Here is a 13,409-nt window from a genome sequence, read left to right as displayed (position 1 = left end):
CCCCTGCTCTGTGACCTTCCACACCTCAGCTCTGGCCCGGTCCCTCATGCTGTCCCCTCCCTCTCCTCCCATCTTTCTTCTTTTTTTTTTGTTATTCAGACCCTTCCCTCTCTTCCAGACCTGTCTGCCTCCCGGTTCTTCTACCCCTTGCCCAATTCCAGCTCTTGCTGTGCCCCCTAACCTGCTTGCTTTTCGACTGACCCTGCCTTTCTGGAAGCAGCCTCCTCCCCATCTCTGACCCTGCAGAGCGCTCGTTTCTGCCATGCACGTCTCTGCCGACTCTCCCTAGCCCAGCCCGTCTCTCCCTAGCCCAGCCTCTCCGCGGCCTCGGTGCTGCCCCGAGGACTCAGTCTGCCCCAGGGTTCTTGAGGGTTTTCTCTTCCCACCTCGTCTTTGCCATTCTTGAGCCGTTCCATTCATTTGCTCCCCCTGTCTTTGACCTGTCTCCCCTTCAGTTCTTTCCTCTTTTTTTTTTTTTTTTTTGCTCCAAGTCCTCTCGTCTCCATTTTGGCCCTTTACCTCATTAAAGCACCGATAACTTCTCTCTGACCCATCACCCCCTTCCCTTCCCGTCCTTCATCTCATAGACCGGCCCCCAGGTCCTCTTTGCACCTGCTCTTCCATGTGTTCATTGCTGCCCCATCCTCTCCAATGTCTTCCTCCCAGCTCTGCCTCCTTGGAGCTGTCCACTTGCTCACCTATGTTTTTGGACCCGTTTCAACTTTCCCTACTGCTGTCCCTGCTTGCAGTGGTCCTCTGTAACCCCGGGCTTCTCCTAACCGCCTCCACCCCTGCGGCTTCTCAGCTCTGAGATGACCGCCTGACCTTCTCTCCCCCCACCATCTTGATTCAGCTCTCAACCTCCACTCTCTCCTTTCTGGTATTTGCCCTCCCCACTTTGCCCTGCCTCATACCTTCTTTTTGAGTCCTCCTTCCCTGAATTCTGCCCAATATTAGAGCTGTCTTTTCAAGCATTCCTTCCTATCATCGCCTGCCTCCCCAGCCCCAGAATCCCCTCTTGGAGCCTCCTGAGTTTTTGGATGGACTCTTCCTCCCTTTGAAACCCCTCTCCCAATTTTGTTCCTCATTGGTGTCTTTCCTCCCTTACCTTTTCTTTCCCCTAGTATCCTGCCAGGCTCTTCCCATTAAGTTATCAGACTTGCTTCTCCTAGCTCCCCTCCCGGGCCCCACCCATTCCCCACTGGGTGCTCCCCCTCTTCAGGCATGTCTTCCTCTAGTTTCCATGCTCAGCTTTGGAGAGGAGGGGGCTGGGTGGGTTCTAGGGTTCTCTAGGCTCTGATTTAGACTGCACATTCCCTCTGCTCCCTGATCCTGAGGGTTTATCCTGAGGGATCCTGTGAGATCTGGGTACATCGGTGGGTGCTGGTTGATTGGTCACTGCTCTCTGGAGTCTGGGAGTGTCCCCCCATCTCCCCATCCCCCGTTACCAAGGTTAGTCGTGGTAGTGGGGGCAGATCTCTTTCCAGCGCCCCATTTTCTTTTCCTCTCCCATTTTGATCCCCTGTCCCTTCAGTTCCCTGGGCTTTGCTGCTTTGTGTCCTTCGGAAAAGGAGAGTGCAGCTGCTCACAGGTCTTGCTTCTCTTTTTCCCTCCCCCCCTTTCTCTGAGCTATTGTAAAGAGACAGTTGTACCCTCTCCCCCTTCCACCTCCAAGCCAGCACCCTTTGGGAGAACTTAGGAGTGTGCTTTTTGTTTTGTTTTGTTATGCAGCCGACAAGTCATATTTTTGTTTTACCTCTGTCTGGGGAAATGCCAGTTCTCAAGTTCTCCCCAATCTAACCAGGGGTTATGGACACACTTAGTATTTACTGCTCTGGGTCTGCAGAGGAGTCCTGCCTTCTCTAATGGCCTCTGGCTTGCAGTGTAACTTGTGGGAGGGGTAGGGGAGAGTGGGCTTATTTCTTTTTTACCTCTGCCCCAGGAAGGCTTCAACTTCCTGGTCTTGAAAATAGTGAGGGCCTGGGTTTGGAAAGCTCTTTGCGGTTGTTTGTTGAAAGAGAGTGCCAAGTGTCACTCAGATTTCTGCCCTCTGGTATTGCAGGCACTTCCACCCACAGGAGTTGAATGCCTCCGGGCAGATTCATGCTGGATTGTGGGGGGAAGGGGCTCAGTGATGTACAGGGTTATATGGGTGGGCCCTGACGTGCCCCAAGCCTTTTAAGGGACCTGATTTGGTAGTGAGAAAGCGGTGCCAGAAACTGGCAGATTTGGTTGGATTTTTGGTCTTATTACCTGGGAAATGTAGCTTAGCCACCTTTCCTTGAGCTGTTTTCTTCAGTGATCTTATGTTGGGGGTGGGGTTTAGGAAATTCATTCAGAGGAAGAGGTGGTTTTTACAGAAAAGCCATCCAACTATTTTCCTTCCTTAACTTAGGAGAGGGAACCTTTTGCATGTCCTAGGTTTATTTATTTTACTTCTTAAGTAAATCAAAAGCCTGATTTCCCCCCTTAGGAATTGGCCTAGGGCAATTGCATATTAAAGCATCCATCCAGCTGTGAAGGAACATTTACTGGAAGGACTCTATTTCTTAACTGAGTTATGATCAAACTTTATTTACTTCAGCACTTATTTAAAAATAGTTTTATGTGAACACATTTGAAATAAAAAAACATTGACTGTCATCTACAAAATTGGACCATTGACCGACTGACTCATCACATGTTAGGGCATTTGTATGTAAGACAATGGGCAGGGCTGGCTGGGTAGTAGATCCATATGGCTCTGTTAGCTTCTAACTTCTTAGAACTTTAAATTTTCTGACAAGCAGAGGCTGGTAATTTTAATTATGTATGGCATGTATCTTCACCATTATTGACTTAAGAATTTTGATTCATTTTCCCTGGTTTCTGTTAATTTCTGAATTTTGGCCTTGTGAATTATGATTAATTCTCTGAATTTTATGGTCCCCATGTTGGTATAAATAGTTGTGTGTGTTGTGTGTGTGTGTGTGTGTGTGTGTGTGTTTTGGAGAAGAAGGGAGAGGGATAGAGAGAAACTTCCATGAGAAAGAAACATCATCGATCAGCTGCCTCCTGCACCCCCCCCACTGGGGATCAAGCCCAAAACCAGGGCATGTGCCCTGACCGGGAATCGAAACCGTGACCTCTTGGTTCTAAGTCATTGCTCAACTGCTCAGCCACACCGGCTGGGCGGTATAAATAGATTTTTAAAAATCTTAATGTGGAAATGGCAGCTAATTAAGAATACAGACAACTGTGTGTGCAGTACTGCTCTGTGTTCCAGGGTTTTAGCACCACTGGCAGGATAGAACATTTCTGCATGCCCAAAGCCCAAGTTTACATAATAGGAAGAGAGGAGCCAGAAGAACAAAGAGCTGATTTTTCTTCCTCACTGGTAACTGATGTTCCAGAGACTGTCAGATTTCTCTGATGGTAGCAGAGGCTCTAACCCCAGTATCAACATTTGCTCTCATGATGGAATTGGGTGCTACAGAAATCCGAGGTGGTAGCCTTGGCCTTCTGGAACAGTTAATGTGCCAGGTGGGGGTAGGGTGTGGAGCAGGAGATGGTGGTAGACGACTGTTTCCAACCTAGTGACATGTCTTCAAGGGCTTTTGCCCTGCCTAGAATATCTTTGCAATACTGGCCTGCTCAAAGTTCTCTTCTTTTTTTTAACCCTTTTTTCTGGTTATGTTCCCCGTCCCTTACATATCTCCCCTTTTTTTTCTTGGCACGATGTATTTTTCTTGGCATGAAACATTTAAGACAATAAGGCGGGGGGAAATAGTCATTCCTTTTGATCCAGACACATGGAAGGAGTTGTCCACGTGTAGATCCATGGGCCTGATGGTGGCTTTTGGCAAAGAACAGGCTGGGAGGAGTAAGAGTTGCACAGATGACTAAACCACAGCTTCAGTCCTAGCCTGTTTGGCTCAGTGGATAGAGCGTCGGCCTGCAGACTGAAGGGTCCCAGGTTCCATTCCGGCCAGGGGCACATGCCGGGGTTGCGGGCTCAATCCCCAGTGTGGGGCGTGCAGGAAGCAGTCGAGCGATGATTCTCTCTCATCATTGATGTTTCTCTCTCTCCCTCTCCCTTCCTCTCTGAAATCAATAAAAATTCATTTAAAAAAATAAATAAACCACGGCTTCCTAGGTATTTATTTATTTAGTCAGTCTTTATGTGATGGGAAAACATATGAGGTCAGTACAGTTGGAGATTGAAAAGGTGAGAGTAGTTTTTCCTCTCTAGTCTCCTCTGCTTTTCCATCATTGGTTTGTGGGGTTCTGAGGTGTTAGGCCTCTTGCAGGGCCTTCCTGTGATCTGCTGTATTGTCATTCACCACCTGGTGATCTGAACTGCCTTAATTTACCCAGTCAGTGGGACATTTTATGGATCATCTAGTCCAGTTGTTTAAATTACCTTTTCTATACTTTATAAAATAGGTAAATTTGGAGATGCTCTGCTTGAAGTGGGAGGAAGTTGATTAGCAGAAATCCCTTGAGCTTGGAACAACACAATTTGAAAATTAGTGCCTGGTCTGGCCTCCTGATTTACAGGTGGGGAAATGGAAGGCTTGCAAAAGGGGTATGGCAGGCTTCCTGTCATAGTTGAAAGCGTACTAGACATACCGGTGGGAGACCTTCTGGTTTGGGCTTAACCCAATTAGTTGGAATGTTGGGCAGATCGCTTCACCTTTTTGGACTTCACATTTCCTAGTCTGAAGTGTACTGTTCCGTCTAGCTGATTGTAGATTCTTGTTCTGAGTCACATACCAACTTAGAGCTGGGACTGGACTCCTGGTGTGACTCTGACTACCTCTCTCCCAGATTATGTTCTGTAACCCAGAATTGGGGGTAGGGGCTCTTTCCTGGGGATGCAGTATAATGAACTGGATTACCTTTGTTGTATACTTTTTCAAATGTAAATAAACATTGCCTCTCTTTCATCCATTTGCAAGAAAATTAGTTTCTAATTTAGGGGTAAAGGGGGCATCAAGATTGTATTAACTATAACTACCTAACTAAAACCATATACCTCTTTAAAAAACAATATGGAATTTTTCAAGCTGAGTCATTGTTAACGTAGGCTCTCAAATAGCAATGGTCTGAATAGCACTTGAATTGCTGTCATTAAGAAAAGCAAACAAATCATTCGTGTTCATCTTCCTGAAAGTTTATTTCTATTTAAATTTTGATATAGTGCTTCATCTATGAAGAATTCTTGAAAATAACTTAATAACAGTCTAATTTTCATTTATTTGCTGCTCTGATAATTAAGAAACACCCTTAAGTTGGTAGATTAGCAGAGAACCAGGTACTTTCAGCCATGAAGCTGAAAAAGTAACACTTATTTTAATTGAAAACAGCCAGACTTGCCTATCTCCTTCATCTTCCTTTATTTAAATGAACATTTTCATTTTATGAAATTTCCAACAGTTGTGACTGTGGCATTATGCATCTGTAGGTATTTCATACCTTTTTGCTCTCTTAGAGTCTCTGCATTCTTATTGGAAAATGCCCTTTTGCTGGTCACTGTAGTAATATTTGTACTTGGTAATAGATTTCGAACTATTTTTTAAATATTTTTTTATTGATTTCTGAGAGAAAGGGGGAGGGAGAGAGAGAGAGAAACATCAATGATGAGAATCATTTGATCGGCTGCCTCCTATACACCCCCTACTGGGGATCGAGCCCGCTAGCTGGGCATGTGCCCTTGACTGGAATAGAACCTGGGACCCTTCAGTCTCTAGGCTGATGCTCTATCCACTGAACCAAACTGGCTAGGGCAGAATTTGAACTATTAAAAGGCAGCTTCCTATGGTGCAAAGAATGTTGAATTGATAATGAAGAAACCAGTGTCCCAGCCCTGGCTCTATCGCTTACTGGCTGTGTGATTTTCATTTCTTTGGGCTGCAGTTACTTCATTTAAAACAGGTGGGGAACATCTGGCTGTATACTGTATAAGGCCCTCAAAATCAATTGGTCTGGCTCTGCCAAGGCATTAGGGGTGAGTTAGTTAAATGTGTAACCAAATATAGCAGGCTAATTTTTAAAAAAATATGTTTTTTATTGATTTGAGAGAGGAAGGGATTGGGAGAGAGAGAAACATGAATGATGAGAGAGAATCATTGATGGGTTGCCCCCAGCATGCCCCCAACTGGGCATGTCCCTGACCAGGAATTGAACTGGGACTTCCTGGTTCATAGGTTGATGCTCAACCACTGAGCCACGCCAGTTGGGCTAGCAGGTTAATTTTTATGTTGATAATTTTGTGTGGCCCGTGAATGATATAAATATCCAAATGGCAGTTGTCAGGAAAAGGTTCCCTACCCCTGATTTAAAAAATAAAGGGATTATACTAGTTGGGTCCCTTTTCACCTTGTTTTATAGCGAATAATACTCAAATGTCTTCTTTCTTTTTGAGGAAGCGGACCCTCTCATATATCTTTCATTTTCCATCACATCTAGCAAAATACCTTGGACATAGTAGACCCCAGTGCATAATAGTGATTGAATTCACACAGGTGTCAAACCCTTTTTTCTTTTGATGGGGGGAGATGTGTATACTAACTATAAGGTCATTTTTAGGCTTTAAATTCTTAGAGGGCAAGCCTTCCTGGTCAGTATTTAATCTTCATACATATGTACACACATGAATCCCAAGTGTCTTGTCCAGGGTTACACAGATAATAGGTGGTAGAGCTGTGTTATGAATCTATGTCTATCTGGTTCCAAAATTTGTGCTTATTTTATTAGACTGCCTTGTCTCTGGGATATAAGAAGAAGCTATAATTCATCCCCTTGAGGAGTTTATAGTCAGTTATAAACAATTAACTATATTTAATACTAGAGGCCCGGTGCACGGCTTCGTGCACCAGTGGGGTCCCTCAGTCTGGCCAGCCCCTATTGGGGCCATCTCGCCCAGTCATGATTGGGGCCAGCTGGCCGGGGGAGGGAACGTGTGAGGTTGGCTGTGGGAGGGGAGGTTGGCTGTGGGAAAACACTGACCACCAGGGGGCAGCTCCTGCACTGAGCATCAGCCCCCTGGTGGTCAGTGCACATCATACGTTCGGTCGACCGGTCATAATGGTCACTTAGGCTTTTATATATACCGGTATAGATAGGGTGGGGTGAGGGAAGTAAATGGTGTGTAAACCAATATGATGGGGTGGGGGGGGCGGGAAAAAACCCCCAATATGATTAATTTATGGTTCCTTGGGAGGCAATCCCGTAGTAATAAAGATTTTCATATTCAGAAACTGAGCACACGTAGGTTCTACATCATAATATTTTGAAAAAAATCTATAGCCACAAGTACCAGCTTGTCTTTCTATTTTAAAAGTTAAGCATTTTATTTCTGACCCGGATTCAAACCCATGTATAACAAAACTATATAAGTAAACTTATCTAACAGAAAGAAGATAGAAATGTTTGGTCCTGGAATGACTTTTAAATTTATATTTTCTTTGGCAAATAGAAAAGTACCTGCGTACCTCTGAACTGAGAGATTTTCTTCTTTTAAGAAAACTCTAGGCAACTAGAACTATATAGATAAAAATAAACTTTGCCCCTTGACTTATTTATGTGGATCGGATATAATCTGTTTTTTTAACTGCAATTCAAAAGTTATTAAATAATGTTGGTGGGCTATTGGCCAGTTTCAGCTAATAGCCTCCTGAAGTGTAAAAAATCATACTTCTCCCCATCTCCATTTCAAGAAAGGTCAAAACTGTGGCTTCATCTATTGCAGCCTGCACTACTTAGGAATAAGACAAAGGAAAATGATTATCTTTAATTGCCATAGGCAATTAAAAAGGATTCTTTGTTCAGTAACAAATTGATTGTGTACAAATGAAAGCCAGCACTGCATTAATACAAGATTATTAGATTCTTGAAATCTGCATCTTCAGCCAGAGTGGCTTTCACTTTAAGGGAATGTTTTGCTGGGAATTGGGTACCTAAATGCATGGCCGTAAAAATAGCACCAGGTCTTTATTTTTCAAAAATGTTTATTAAATATGTAAATGCAAGGTTGGTGGATGCTATTTTTTTCCTTTCTGTTTTGTATTTTTATTTTATACATGCTATTTTTTTTGATACCAAATCATTGAATACTTTTTAAAATGTTGCAGGCCTATAGGAAATACCTTCCTCTGATTGGTCAGTCAGTTGAGGAATGTAGATAAAACCTTTGATAAATGAGGGAAAAGGGGACCGGGCCCCTGACTGATTCAGGAGTGGGTCTCAGCTATTGGCATATGGCCAGAATTAATAAACAGTCAGAAAAGCTTAAAAATGGCAAAATTAGCTAAAGCAATTGTGATTTGATGTTTTGTGTGTGTATCCAAGGAATACATATATTTTCTTGTGTACAGATCCCCTTTTAACATTTTTTTCTTTTCTTTTTTGTTATTAATCCTCACCCAAAGATCTTTTTTCTATTGACTTTTAGAGAGAGTGGAAGGGAGGGAATGGTATGGAGGGAAGAGAGAGAGAGACAAACATTAATGTAGAGAGAGACACATTGATTGGTTGCTTATTGCAAGTGCACGCCCTACCCCCAGTCGGACCAGGGATTGAACCTGCAACCCAGGTTGTGACCAGAAAGTGAACCCAAGACCCTTTGGTGGGAGGGGGAGAGACAGAGAGAAACAACGATGTGAGAGAGACACATCAGTTGGTTGCTTCCTGCATGCCCCCCGACCAGGGCTGGGGCCAGGGAGGAGTCTGTATCCAAGCGAGGTATGTGCCCTTGACCAGAATCGAACCCAGGACACTTCAGTCTGCAGGCCAACACTCTATGTACTGAGCAAAACTGGCTAAGGCCTTTTTTTTTTTGTTAAATTAAGATACTACTTATGTGTAGAAAAACACATAAATCTTAAGTGTACATATCTGAATTTTCTACATATTGTACAAACCCCTCTTTTATATGCTGGGGCATAATTTACTTTTCCACACAATTCTTAAGTTGAAAATGATTTGAGAGTCTCTATTTGAAAGGCACAAATATGAGTGTGTAAAATGATATTTATAACTTTTCCAAGTTTGTTTAAGGTCACATATCTGATAAAGAATGTGATGATACCTATCTGGTACAAATTACCACAAGTATCGGAAAGCATTCTTTTGATAACAGATCTTCCCTATCTGTGTTGTACTTCCAGATTTTTTGGTCACTGCTGATACTATCGTGATGGGTAAACTGGACTTTTTGAAAAACAGTTTGGTAATGTTTTAAGAGACATACAGTCCTTGACCTACTTATCGGGATCTGTATGGACCAAGAAATAGAGATGAGGATAAGGATTGTCTACAGAGATGTTAACTATAGTGATGTGCATAAAAAAGTAAAAGAAACAATCTAAATGTTTTAGCTCTAGGGCAGTGATTTTCAACTGGGGTGTCAAAATTTTTTTTAAACGTGCAATACCTGACTGATCTCTTTTCCTTTATATTGTCAAATTAAAAAATGACAATAGCCAACACAACAATAGCTGTCTGGCGTGAATGAATCAAAGTTATACCTATTTTTTTTGACAGATCAGCAACAAAAAAAAAACTTATTTATTTTTTTAGTGTGCCACAGAATTTTAGTAAGTAGCTTATGTGTGCTATGAGATGAAAAAGGTTGAAAATTGTTGCCAGAACCGGTTTGGCTCAGTGGATAGAGCGTCGGCCTGCGGACTCAAGGGTCCCGGGTTCGATTCCGGTCAAGGGCATGTACCTTGGTTGCAGGCACATCCCCACTGGGGGGCGTGCAGGAGGCAGCTGATCGATGTTTCTCTCTCATCGATGTTTCTGACTCTCTATCCCTCTCCTTCCTCTCTGTAAAAAATCAATAAAATATATTTTAAAAAAATAAAAAAAAATAAAAAATAAATAAAATTGTTGCCCTAGGGGAATGGTTGCTTTATGGAAAAGTACGAAGTCATTCAAATAGATTGTTTTAGAAAATTCTTGACATGGAAAGGTGCATACAAAATAAAATTTAAGTATGAGAAAAAAGCAGGATATAGAACTATAAATAGTAAGATTTCAGTAACTTTATAAGTCGGAAAAAGTGGAAGAAATACACTGAAGTGCTGTTAGTATTGATCTCTGTTCTGTTGAATTTTGAGTGAAGAAAAATTTTTTCTGAGTTTTCTACAATGATTTTATTATTTTGACTCAGAAAAAAAGGATATATATATTTTTTACAGTGTGGCTGTATTATGTTTGGTTTTTCTTATAAACACTTGAAGGAAAAATTGAGCTGAAAAGCAAGAAATTAACAATAGTGCGATCTATTGGACTCTAGTGCCATTGAAGGTGAGGCGATTACCCTTTCTTGGAGCAATATTGAATTAATTATTAGCAGTATGAATCAGTTAATAACAAAAATATGCTTATTGTGTACCAGGAGACTACTGAGTGTTCCCTCATATCCTCCTAACAGTAATCCTCTGAGGGAGGTGGTATTTCATTTTCTTCTGGGGAACTGAGGCTTCAGAGAGGACTTGCCCGAGGCCACATGGCTAGTCGGTCCCTGAGGCAATCTAGTTCCGAGCCTCTGCCCTGAGCCCCGCTCTCTGTCACCTTCTCCGGTGTGCTTTTCCCTGTCAGAGGCGAGGAGAACGAAAGTCTACTTCATGTGTAATAGCTGCAGCTAAACCCTAAGTTCTCTTTTCAGAAAGGTAACCCTTCCCCCACCATATTTATTTTAAGAGAAAGGAGCTATTAGTTTATTACTTTTTCCTTTTCTTGGTGAAAATAAAAAAAATGGCCATGAAATTAGTTATATCTTCCCTTTCATGAGCCAAAAGTCTTTAAATAGATGAGATTTAAATAGTTCTATTTATTTAATATGTTTAATTTTATTTAAATATTTAAATAATGAAGGGCTATGAAGCAGAAGAGGGAACAAACTAGTTCTTTGTAGCTTCAGAGATGTTTTCCTTTTTCTCCCCATTCAACCAGCGTTTGGGTGTCTGCACTGTTTAGAGTACCAGTTATACAAAACACGCCTCCTCCTCTCTCAGAGGGTTTATACACCACTTACAAAACAAAAGCAATTCTTTCCTTCCAGGTAACACAAGGAACACCCTGTTTCCGTACCAGAAAGTAAAAAATTTAGACCAGTGGCCTGATTTTTCCTCCTGATCTTATCTGAGAGAATTAAGTGTGACTAAACATTTCAACTGAAGAATGCATTGACTAGGACAGTGGTTGGCAAACTGCGGCTCACGAGCCACATGCGGCTCTTTGGCCCCTTGAGTGTGGCTCTTCCACAAAATACCACGTGCGGGCGTGCACGTACAGTGCGATTGAAACTTCCTGGCCCATGCGCAGAAGTCGGTATTTTGCGGAAGAGCCACACAAGGGGCCAAAGAGCCGCATGTGGCTCGCGAGCCGCAGTTTGCCGACCACTGGACTAGGATGATAGATTTCATCTTATTATGAGAAAGAACCTTTTAAGAAAGTGGTCCAAGTTCATGTTCATGTTTTATCTTGAATAAGAAATAACTTGGAGACTTAAAAATTTACCTTGTTTGTTTTTATTATTATTTAATAAGACATTTGCATACACATATACCGGTTTATTTACTGGTAATTTCTTTCATGAGGGAGAGTACCAGCAGACCTGACATTCAAGTGCAAAGTGAGGGGGTTTACATTCAGACATGAGGAAGAAATTGTGAAATCACTTTGGAAGCTCCACAGGACTTTTTTGTTTTGTTCCCACATTTATTCTGTGAACCTGTCACATTTATTCTAGAACATGTCAATAGGAGCACAATGTTAGTTGAAATAAAGGTAAGAATTTTTTGGAGAAAGCAGGAGAAAATTAAGTCTCTGGAGTCTTGCAGCCCTTAGATTCTTGGAATTCCTCAAGCGATGTAAAATACCCTTTTTGCTGTTAATATTCATTTTGCTTTTCACCATTTTTGTGACCTTGGACAAGTCATTTATTGTAATTTGAATTCTTGTCTATAAATAAGCCTAAATACCTACTCTGCCTGTCACAAGGCTTTTTGTGTTGCAATTCCAGATTTTTTTGAGAACTGGATGCCAAGAATGAGTGTGGAAACTCTGTGAAGCTGGAAAGCAGTTCAGTTTTCTGGGAGAACGAAAGAGAACAATTTGCTTGATTAAACTGTTGAGGTAAACCAGCGTGATGGGGTGTCACAGAGGCAGCAGCCGGGTGGAAGTCTGAGTCAATAGAGCAGCACATGCTATTGATCTGTTGTCTTGTAACTTGCCCCCAGGTAGCAGTCACTTTTAGGATCTGATCAGTAAGTGTCTCACACATCTAAAGGTTAGAGGTCACAGGCCAAGTAGCAGTTGTTGGGATCTGTTTGGTATTCATAGTGTTAGGGCTGAGGCCTCAGTTACTTTTTCTCTCATCATGACACATGGCCACATTTTGAACGCTCAATTGATAGGGGTTGTTATTCTCAACTGGGAAGTTCAGTATTCATTGGGTGCCAGTTCAGTGAAATTCACTGCCACCTGCTGCTGGGAATTCCAAGAAGGTAGGTAGACTGATTGCAGAACTCTCTTATAAGAGAGTTCTTTTCATCCTTTCCTCTCATTTCTCTCTCTCTACAAGAAAAAACCTGATGTTGGCCCTGGCCAGTGGGCTCAGTGGTTAGAGCGTTGGCCTGTGCACCGAAGGGTTGTGGGTTCGATTCCCGGTCAAGGGTATGTACCTCGGTTGTGGGTTCACTCCCGACCCTGGTCTGGGCGAGTGCAGGAAGAAACCAGTCGACATGTCTCTTTCACATTGATGTTTCTCTCCCCCTCTTCTCCTCTTCCCCTCCCTTACTCCCTCCCTCCCTCCCTCCCTCCCTCCCTCCCTCCCTTCTACTTTCTCTCTGAAAAGCAGTGGAAAAATATTCCTCAGGTGAGGAGTAACAAAACAACCAACAAACAAAACCTGACTGTTGCACTCCTCTGCTTGAAAATCTTTTGTGTTGCCCACAAGATAAAGTTCAGATCCTTAGTGTAGCTATAGAATCCTTAACAGCTTGGCCGGTCCTACCTTCCCAGCCTTACACTTACTGGTCTCTAGAACATGCTGTGCTCTTTTTTCTGCCTCTGTGTTTTTGATGAAGCTGCTTCCTCTCAAGAGGGCCCTTACCAATCCTTTTCAGATCGGTCAATTTCCTACTCATCCTTCAGCATCTCAAGTGTCTACTGTTCTCAGACCTTTCTTCCTGGATTCCCCTCAGCTCTGTTCCATTAGCACTTTGTTGGGGATGGTATGCTTAATGCTTGTTTTTGTGTAGCAATATGGTTCTGTGTCAGCAGTCACAAAACACCCATGCTATTCCCTAACCCTGTCCCCCAGCCACCCAGTTGCCCGCCTCAGTGTTTTACCAGAGATATAGTGCCAAATGACATTATTCATGTGCTTTGGCTTGTGAAAATGCAATGTGTTAAGT

At 42.6% G+C, this 13,409-nt stretch overlaps 1 protein-coding gene across 3 annotated transcripts in view; it reads left to right on the top strand.

The window, feature by feature from the left end:
• ARHGAP35 (Rho GTPase activating protein 35) overlaps positions 1 to 13,409 on the top strand; it is a 134,944-nt gene that overhangs the window by 1,119 nt on the left and 120,416 nt on the right. The window lies entirely within an intron of this gene.

Source organism: Myotis lucifugus, unplaced genomic scaffold (assembly GCF_000147115.1).
Source record: "Myotis lucifugus unplaced genomic scaffold, Myoluc2.0 scaffold_750, whole genome shotgun sequence".
Lineage (NCBI taxonomy): Eukaryota > Metazoa > Chordata > Mammalia > Chiroptera > Vespertilionidae > Myotis > Myotis lucifugus.
Note: the sequence above shows the minus strand (reverse complement) of the source record. Positions and strands in the feature narration are given on the sequence as shown.